Genomic DNA, 10,780 nt, shown 5'->3' with positions numbered 1-10,780 from the left:
TAGTATTAATTCTTGAATTTTGTAAATTTGTTTCAAAGAATACTGTTTGTTCAAGAGTTTTATTATCTTGTGTCTTACAATTAGGATTAAGTGTATGGAGAAGCTTATAGTAAATTCTATAACATATACATATTAATTCTGATCCAGGTGTATAATTATATCCATGGGTTTTAACATTTAACGTTAGTGCATCAAGTATATATTAACATCCGACATAGATAACTGTAGATTTGGGTAAACATTAAAAAATACTGGCCCATGGGCTAGACTAGATTGGATTATTCCTATTAGAGATTTCTTCCAGTCTAAATTTCTGGCATCTCTTAGGGCAGCTATAAAGCTTTCTGGTAAACCTTCTAATGTTAGAGGCTTAAAGGCTATTTGAACAAGACCAATATGTAAAAATTTATATTCTTCTTGGTAATGCCTTATATCCATAGAATCCAAAAGTTTTATTACTTTTTCCTCATTATCAAGAGAGATAGATTCTTCAGTAGTTTTTACTACTTGTTTAGTTTTTCAGAAATCAAATCTTCCGAAATTGTAAATTAATCTAGGATTTACTTTAGGAATTGTCCACTTATTTAGTTGATCTAAATTCCTTGGGAGTTCATACTCATCTTTTCTTGCATTCTTTACGTGACTGCTATTATTATCAAATAAATACTGCATATTAAGCAGAGAAATAAAGGACTGCTGAATTATCCAATATAACTTCAACAACATATTTTTTATTATGATAAATATAAAGAGAAACGAATAACATAAGGAAAGACTAAATTGGGAACCTTTTACGTTGATTTAAACTAATAGGTATGGATTTTGGTCAGAAAATACCACACTAAAGCCCAAAATTAACACCAAAGAACGGCAAAATCGGGCAGTAATGGCAAGGCCGAATAATTCATACCCATAATTTAAACCAATGATCCAAAGAGCTTTAAGTTCCTTCAATTTCCCCTTATCTTCATCAGTAATGAAAAATACTCTTTTTTTTATTATATATATATATATATATATACATCAATATAGCCATGCTATCTCCGTTATAGTTGAATAATTCAGCAGCAGTAATTTAGCCTTGCATTAGGCTAAACAAAAACAGAAGCAAGAATTGAAATAACAAATACAGAAAGTTAAATAAGAGAACTCACAGGTAGCTTGTGTCTCTTCTTATGCCAACAGAAATTTTTATAAAACTAAGGAAGGAGAAAGGAATTACAAGTACAAATGCCTCTGCTTCAACACATGAAGGCTTCCGAGGGCTCCCTCAAAAAGGGGGGAAAAGGTTATATTTATAACTAGGTGGTCCAGACTTGAAACCATTTTTTCACGTCCGCATGGCCTTCATCTGCCAAGTGTCGCTTCATTGTTGACACGTGTCATTTGGTCAATTCTGTTGAGTTGCTCTACTGTCACCTTATTTCTTCATTAGTCTGGAGAAGCTGCTTTCTTCCAATTCTGATCCCGATTGCTTGAGGTCCTCTTTGCCTTCAGATGATTCTGAAATGTCCATTTTTTATTTTCCTTTTATTGTCTCCCGGATTCCTTTAAATAAATTATCAAGAAATTCTTCTTGAGAAAATTCGTCCAATGAATTTTGAGATTCTCCAGCTAGACAAGAAAATTTATTTTCTCCATTTTTGCTTGAAGTCTCCATGGGAGAAGCAATTCCTGAAAGATTCTTTTTCGGATCATTTTGCATTTGCTTGAGATATTCATCAATCATTTGATCTTTATGATTACCCCTATCTTATTCAGAATTCTTTGGGAGATATCTTCGAAAGGATTGGGTGCCTAATTTTCTTCTTTTTCTGCGAGAACTTTATATTCCTGCAATTTTTCTCCATCTCATTGATGATTTATTGACCATAGTATTTCTTGGTCTCGGGATCAATTTGCATCAACTTGTTCCTTTTGATGCATGGGATTTTCTGTGCGGTAATTCCTACCTCTGGTAGCCATTTCCAGATCCATGGGATAGAGAATTCCATAAAGAAATAAAGGGAAGTCATTCCTTCAATCCATTTTCTTGATTTTTTGGCTTGGATTATTTTTGGCGAATAATTTAGTCATTCTATATAATATTCCTGGAAGATTTTAGGAAGAATAGAAATTGATGGACCAAAACTTATCCACCATTAGAATACCCAATTTGGTATTCCTTGTTGGAAAACAAGTGGGAAAATTTTGAAAAACCATGTATGTTTTCTTTTATAATTTTCATAAAGAAAAGCTTTATTAAAAGCTTCCACATAGTCCCAGTAATTAAACTTTATTGTATTTTTTTATTCTGGGTGAAAGTATTCTTTTTCTCCTAATGGGTTAATTCCCCATTCTACAATAAATTTTTTTAATTACTACTTTGGAATAATTAAATTTCTTCCCACTGCTGGAAAATGTGTGATTAATTTCAACACTCTGAGTTGCTTTAAGGATACATTCATAATGTGCCCTAGGTTTATATGACCTTGCTGAAAAAGATGCAACATTAAGTTACCTTTTCATTAGATACCATGGATCATTTTTCCACCTTAAATCATCATTCTCAAGAAGTATAATTATCTCGTGGTGTTCACTAAATTTGTAATTAATTAATTCATCTTCATCTTCTTGCACCATTTTTGCATAAGATGCTGATGATTCATCAGTTGTTAATTTTTTATGTTCCTTTTTAAATTCAAGAAACTGTTTGAAGAGTTCATTCTCTTCTTCAGGGATGTTATTAAATTTTCCTATTCTTGAAATATTTTCTCTTACTAAGGCCCTATTCCCATGTCTGACAATATCACCAGCTCGAAACCTACCTCCTCTCTGATTGGAGGAGGAATTTCTTCCTCTTCCTCGTTGGGGGAGCATTCTTGAAAAATAAAGTTGATTCATTAGCCAGCATAGAGACCAGCAATTTGCTGATGTTATAGCAAATTTGCTATCCAAAGTTGTTTAATACGATTTTCTGCAGTGACATTTGCATCTGGAATGTGTTTAAGAATGTCAGAAATTACTTCCTTGACTTTATCAATTCGCTTTCTGATTATTTTTTGAATTCTTTTTAATCTTGTCTTATATTCAATTGGTTCATCCCAGAATTTCCATTGGTAAATAGGCCAATGGACTACATTCATAAAATATCTTTCTCCTATGACCATTTCTTCAATCCAACCATTTGGAATTATCGAGGAAATATTCATTCCTCTAAACATTTCATTTCTAAATTCATCCAGATTCATTTCCATCAATATATTCTCTTGATAGGAAATCAGGGAGACTATTTGTCTCTCCTTTAATATACTCAATAGAGAAATTAAATGGGGCAAGATGTACTTGCCATCTAGCAAACATTTGTTTAGAAACATCATGTTTAAAATCTTTATTAAACATAAATTTAGCAGCAGAACAATCTGTCCTAATGGTGAATTCTTGATTAAGTAAATCATCTTGAAATTTTAAATCGCATTTAACAATAGCAAGAACTTCTTTAGCAACTGTAGCATAATTTCTTTGGGCTGCTTTCCATTTCCCTGAATGGAATCTAACTAAGTATTCTTGCTTATTTTCATCAATTTGTTTTAGTATTCCTCCAAATCCAATATCAGAGGCATCTGTTTCAATAATTTTCTTCCAATTTGGATTAGCAAGAGTTAGGCATGGTAATGATTTTACCTTTTGTTTAATTAACCTAACTACTTTTGTATGTTCATCGGTCCACTCTGATGGATTCTTCTTAAGCCTATCATACAATACTGTTGTATCTTGGGCAAGGTTCTTATAGTATGGGGTTATATAATTCAGACTGCCTAAAAATCTCTGTAATTAAGTTTTATCAATGATTTTATTAGGGAATTTATCTGCGAATTCAATACTTCTATTGATATGTATAATTTCACCCTTTTCAATATGATGTCCCAGAAATCTGACTTTTGTCTAAAAAATACTCATTTTTTATTTTGATAATACCAAACCATTTTGGATAACTAAGGTTTTAAGAATTTCTAAATGCTTAAAGTGGTCCTCGATACTATTTGAGAAAATTAAGATATCATCAATATAAACGATGATAAAATTAGAGAATTGATTAAAAATATCATTCATAATATTTTGGAATTCTGAAGGTGCATTTTTTAATCCAAATGGCATAACATTCCATTCATAATGTCCAAATGGGACTATAAATGATGTCTTGTACCTATCTGATTTTCATTTATTTGAATTTGCCAATATCCTGATTTCAAGTCAAATTTTGAGAAAATTATTGCCCTGTGTAATCTATCTAACAAGTCCTTCTTATTAGGAATCGGATATCTTATCATTTTAAGACTTTATTAAGAGGTTTATAATTTATTACACGTCTGGGTTTTTCTCTTTCTTTCTCTGCATGTTTGTTAACATAAAATGCAATACACGACCATGGTGATTTTGAAGATCTAATTAGTTTTTCTCAATTAAGGAGTTAATTTTATTTTTACATAATTCTAAGTATTCACTATTTATTTGGCATGGTCTTGCCTTAGTGGGGATGTTTGCTTCCGAAAATTCACTTTCATAGGGAAGGCTAACAATATATTTTTTTCTATGCCAAAATGCATCGGGATGTTCATCACATATTTCTAGTTCAAATTTATTTTGAATCATTTTAATCTTTCCTTGTAATTTAGGATTTTAAGTAATTCATTTATTTGTATTGAATTTATTTCCTCCTTAATGAAGCTTTTTGTGTTGGTCTTTGATATTATTGAATCTTTTGTTTCATCTATTGGCTGGGTGATGAAATTCAAATTTTATTATTTCATTATCATAGGTTTCTATTATACCCTTTTCATTAATATTCTTTATCGGAAAAATCCTTTTAAGAAAGGTGTTCCAAGAATAATTTCATTTGTTAAATCTTTTCTTAGCAGGAAGTTTGTTGGAATACAATTTTTATTATTACATATGTAAGCTTTTGGAATTTTTAAAGCTTATATTTAGTTTTTGGCCATTGGCAGATGATAAAGAGTGGGTCGTTTTTTCAAAATACCTAGTTGGTATAAGACCTTCTTTAATACAGTTAATATCTGCTCCACTGTCAATAAGAGCAGTAAATATTTTTCTAAAATTGTTATTTATTAAAAGATCAATTTTGACATTCCATTTTTTGACTATTGACTATTTCTAAAGTGGATAGAAAATCTTCCTCGAATTTTTCTTCTCCTATTTCATTATTCTTGCTAATTTCAATCCTCTCAAGTCTATTAGTAAGAGACTGATTGTATTTTTTAATATTTTTTATCTCTTCTTTTAACTTTTCTACTTCAATTTTGAGATCCTCCATAGTAGAGGGGTTATCTCTAATAGTATGCTTTTCATTAAGTAATTTCTTGACTTCAGCTATTCTATATGGTTCAAAGGGTTTATTAATAGTTCTATCATAAACTGGGTTAGACTCAGAGGTGGAGGCATTATTATTACTATCAATTTTACTTAGAATAATGTCCCTAACTTCAGGATCCTTTATTTCCCTAAGTAATTCAATAATATGATTATCAGTGAGAACATTTATCTTTTCCATTTCTTTAATTTTCGCTATTAATTCATAAAATTCTTGATGTGAATTTTCTTCCTGCCTACATGAACAAGAATGATCTTCTTCTTCAGATTCAAAAGTGGTTGATGAATACTCAAAATTTTCTTCAATATTTTTAAGTTCACTTTGCTCTTCTGATTCCTCTAATTCAGAGGATTCTTCTTTTTCCGAAAATATTACATTGAGTATTTCTTGTTCTTCTTGTAAATTAAGATTATTTATTTTCTTTTTCAGCCTCCTAGCTTTTTTATTTCTGCATCTATTCGCAAGATGATCTGTTTCTCCACAAATATAGCATCTTCTTATTTTCTTTGTGGTATCATTTTTAGCCTTCCATTCATTTTTTCTAGCTAAGTCTTTTTCTTTATTTATTTATTTTCTAAATTTTCTCTTTTTATACCTCTTTTCCTTAAACCTCGAAGTTCTATTCCTAGAGATTTTTTATTTATCGGATGGTTTCATTCCATCCCAAATTGAGCACAAAACTGTCCTAATTGGCTTTTTTCTGTTAAATTTTGTCTTTTAATTTGTTTATTTAATCTAATTTCATTGCATAAATTTAGTCCTTCCTGGATGCAGGTTCCAATTAACTTCCCATAAGTATATTGATTATAATTAATGTGCAGGTCTCCTTTTCTTAGGATATTTCTAACCCTTTCTGCAAAAAGATGAGGGAGGCCATCTATAAATTTAGACTTCGAATGAGAATCATTTGACTCTGGGAGTTCCATAACTCTACTAAGGAATACATCTTTGTACCATCTAAATGAAGTTAATGTTTTATATTTTAAATTCTGTAGAAGTGTTCGAATATTCTCACTATTATCTGACCATCTACCTGTAAAATACTCAACGATGTTTATGGCTAATGTATAAACTGCTTTCTCTTCTGAGATATTATTTTCAATTTTCATTGTATTTAATATTTCATCGTTATCAGTTTGGCTGAGATAATTATCCCACCATCCCTTTAATTGGCCAGTGAATCCTGCTATGATCATTTTAGCAATAGCTTTATCGGAATTATTATTTCCTTTACAAATAGTACTGTACATCATCATTCTATGTATAGTATTATAAATTTGTCTTTCTCTAAATCCATCAATGTTCCATTCATAAATTTGTTTTCCATTATAACTATTTTGGTCAATTATCTCTTGTTCTTCATAAAGGACATCTTGGGATGTTGGTCTAGGATAATAGAATTTGGTTTGCATTGGCTTCCTAGCGAATTTTTCTAATTTGTTAATTTCTTCCATGAATTCATCTTTATAATCCTAAGGATCTCCATCATTATTTAGAGTATTTAATTTTAGAGTTTTAACTTTTTGATCTAATAGCTTTTCTAGGTCTCCTATAGGTTTTAAATTAAAACCTACAATATCCGGGGGTGGTTGAATTGAGGGTCTTGCGATAATTTCTCCTCTTGTTTCTTCAACTAATGTCTTATTTGAGTTGATTTCTCTTTGCCAATTTCTTTGCCACTTATAATCTTATCTATCTTATTATTTAATTCCATAATTTGTTCCCCTATAACATTTAAGTATAAAGTGGCATAATTTTATTTTTTTAGTAACTCATTTATTTCTGTTATTGTAACTATTAAGATATCATCTTCAATTAATTTAGAAAATGCTTTAAAATTAATCTCTATTTCATTAGAATTCATTTTAAAAGGCTGTTGAGGGGGAAAGACGTTATTTAGGATTTTCCCATTTTCTAGGAAATATTTTCTCTCTAACACATTTAAATATTATTTTGAATATTTGGTTATAAACCATGGAACAAAGGTAACTTTCTTATTCATACAGATAGTTACTTATAGAATTGATTTGAAATTTTATTTTGTTTTTCAGGTGGAAAATTTTTAAAAAACTATTTTCTAAATGGTTCCCATCTTTTTTCAGAAAATTCTCCCTTAATTTCTTTTCTAGCCAGGGATCCAGGACTAAAATCGATTATGTTTGTATAATTTTCAAATGAAATTTCTGTTTCATAGGCAATTATATCATGTGTATTCATTTATAAACAAAAATTCGTTTCTGAAGTTAATTCTTCATTTAGTTTAGAATCCTTATATATTTCTTTAACAATATTATTTGGTTGTATTCTTATTTCTTCGACCTTTTCATAATTTGAGCTATTAATTTCTTCTCTGATTTGGGATGTGGATGCTCTAGATGGGGTTATTACCTCTACTGGTTATATATAAGACATATTAGAATATCTTGAAGAGCTACTTCTTAAATATTTTGACTGATTAACAAAATCTATTATGACATTTCCTTCTGGATTTTGTAATATATTTGTATACATACTTTCAGTATTACTTTTAATGAGGACCTCCTTTTCAATTACCCAATGTTCTGGAAACTCTACTTCGCTCCATTTTATTTATCTCCTAGTATTAATCCTTGAATTTTGTAAATTTGTTTCAAAGAATACTGTTTGTTCAAGAGTTTTATTATCATGTGTCTTACAATTAGGATTAAGTGTATGGAGAAGTTTATAGTAAATTCTATAACATATACATATTAATTCTGATTCAGGTGTATAATTATATCCATGGGTTTTAACATTTAACGTTAGTGCATCAAGTATATTCACATCAGATATTGATAACTGTAGATTTGGGTAAACATTAAAAAATACTGGCCAATAGGCTAGACTAAATTGAATTATTCCTATTAGATATTTCTTCCAGTCTAAATTCCTGGCATCTCTAAGGGCAACTAAAAAGCTTTCTGGTAAACCTTCTAATGTTAGAGGCTTAAAGGCTATTTGAACAAGACCGATATGTAAAAATTTATATTCTTCTTGGTAATGCCTTATATCCATGGGATCCAAAAGTTTTATTACTTTTTCTTCATTATCAAGAGAAATAGATTCTTCAGTAGTTTTTACTACCTGTTTAGTTTTCTAGAAATCAAATCTGAAATTGTAAATTAATATGGGATTTACTTTAGGAATTGTCCATTTATTTAGTTGATCTAAATTTCCTGGGAGTTCATATTCCTCTTTCCTAGCATTCTTAACATGACTACTATTATTATCAAACAAATACTGCATATTAAGCAAAGAAATAAAGCACTGTTGAATTATTCAATACAACTTCAACAATATGGCTCTGATACCAAAACTAAATAATAATTTAATTTAGTTAGTAATATATAATTATTACAGTTACTTTTATTTATATCCCTATTAGTATTTAAATTTGAATAGTGAATTCTAGTATAGTAATTTTTGTATTGTGATATGTTAATTTAATTTTTTAAAATTTTAAAACTTATATGTATTTTAATATTTAGTCAACAGATTTTATAAATAACTATAATTTTAATAAAATATATTAAAACTAAAAAATAAATTAAATTAATCAATAATATGTAGTTTATTAAAATGATGCTCTTCACCAAGTAAAAGTGAAAGATATTTACTTAAATGTCTAACACAGGGGGCAAAATGGACATTTGCTAACTAAAAAAACCAGTAAAAAAGGTAAAAAAAATGAGCCAATTCGCATCACCAGCGCGTGTTCATCACTCTCTGCTAAAACCTAAGAGATGATATTTTGCTGCCTTTTAAATAATACGAGAGATTTTTTCCTATAAACATAACATATGGGGATTTCGCGCTTTTTTTTTAATACATAGGGGGGTGTTTACAATTTACCCTTAATTAATCATCATGATCATCTCTCGAAGTTTTAGTAATTTCATCCCAAAACTTTTAGTTTGAGATGAGTGAATTAATTCTTTTTTCTTTTTATTAAATTCAAAAAAAAATTAAGGCAGCTCGAAACTTTTTGAAATTATAAAAACAATTAATAAATAAACGTGACGGACCCGCCTCCAAAACATGTAGCATGTCTAACGTTGTGTCCTTTTTTTATATTATATTTTCAAACACATGAATGTCGTCTCCAACATCTATTCTGGTCATGTCCGACACATTGAATTTTTTTTAAAATATTCGTATATTATAGGCTGAAAGCTAAGCCACATGAAAAATGAGTTTTATATATTTATCCATATCACACTCTATGCATATAAAGCCATGTAGGACATATTTTGAAAGGAAGAAACCTCCTTTTTCTCCTCCAAACTTATTACACATGGAGGGTACAGTTGGATAGGTGGTCAGACAATCTAGCAAGATTTGCCACGCGTACAATTTTTGGCATAAATCTTAAAAATTGCTAGAAAATTCACAAGAAAATCCTAAATCGGGCTTAATTTTATCATTTTACAAACCTACAGGACTAATTAGTTAATGGACATACTTATTGGACTAAATCTAAACTAAAGGACGAAAAAAATAATTTTCTCTAACAAAAATGATACCATGTAGTTTAAATAAAAATTGAGATTACTAATTGAAAGAAATTGAAGTTTACAATATATTATAATTAGTCAAACTTTAACTAATTGGTAATTAACCTTTAATAACTCACCTATTTAGTTGACTAATTATTTAGATATCCCTATATTAATTAGTTGCAATTAATTAAATAGAAATAGTTAATTAATTATGTTAGTATCATTTTAACTACCGAACAATTAGTAAACGATAAGTTGATTCAATTGTCTTGTTATCTTCTTCTAAATTCTAAATTAATTAAATTAGTTATAGAAGCTTTAAATCAGTTAAATTTTTTATTTTCTTATTAGTTAATTAATTAATGTAGTTAGACTCACATGGAAGTGTGTCTCTCGGCATTTCCCTTTTGGGGTGGGAAGCTAACCACCAGGAAAAGGCACCTATTTCCCAACTTCTATTATTTGTTATCTGTATCGAATTTATTTATTCCAAAAAAAAGAGTTGAACTCTTTCTTGTTATTGTTAATTAGTTGAAAGGATTGATTTAACTTTGACTAGTTAAGTATAATATGGTTTATTAATTAACAAACTTCTTCAATTAATATTCTACTAATCAAATCTTGTTTCAGTAAAATATGTTATTTTAGTCATTTAGATTAGTTATTGATAATATTAGTTAATGTTACAACTAATTCATTTATCATGATGCCTTTTAATTCTATAATTATTGAATTATGTATGAGAAAGTAATGTCTCGAAAATAATTTAATTCATAGGCGATATCCAAGTATATGGACCTTTATTGTGAGTGGCACTTAAAATTATATTGTTATTTGCAAAACTGGAGGAATATTATATGTTATTGTTGATGAAATAAAGAAGCCAGATTTGGAG

Source organism: Sesamum indicum, unplaced genomic scaffold (genome assembly GCF_000512975.1).
Source record: "Sesamum indicum cultivar Zhongzhi No. 13 unplaced genomic scaffold, S_indicum_v1.0 scaffold00219, whole genome shotgun sequence".
In the NCBI taxonomy this organism is placed as follows: domain Eukaryota; kingdom Viridiplantae; phylum Streptophyta; class Magnoliopsida; order Lamiales; family Pedaliaceae; genus Sesamum; species Sesamum indicum.
Note: the sequence above shows the minus strand (reverse complement) of the source record.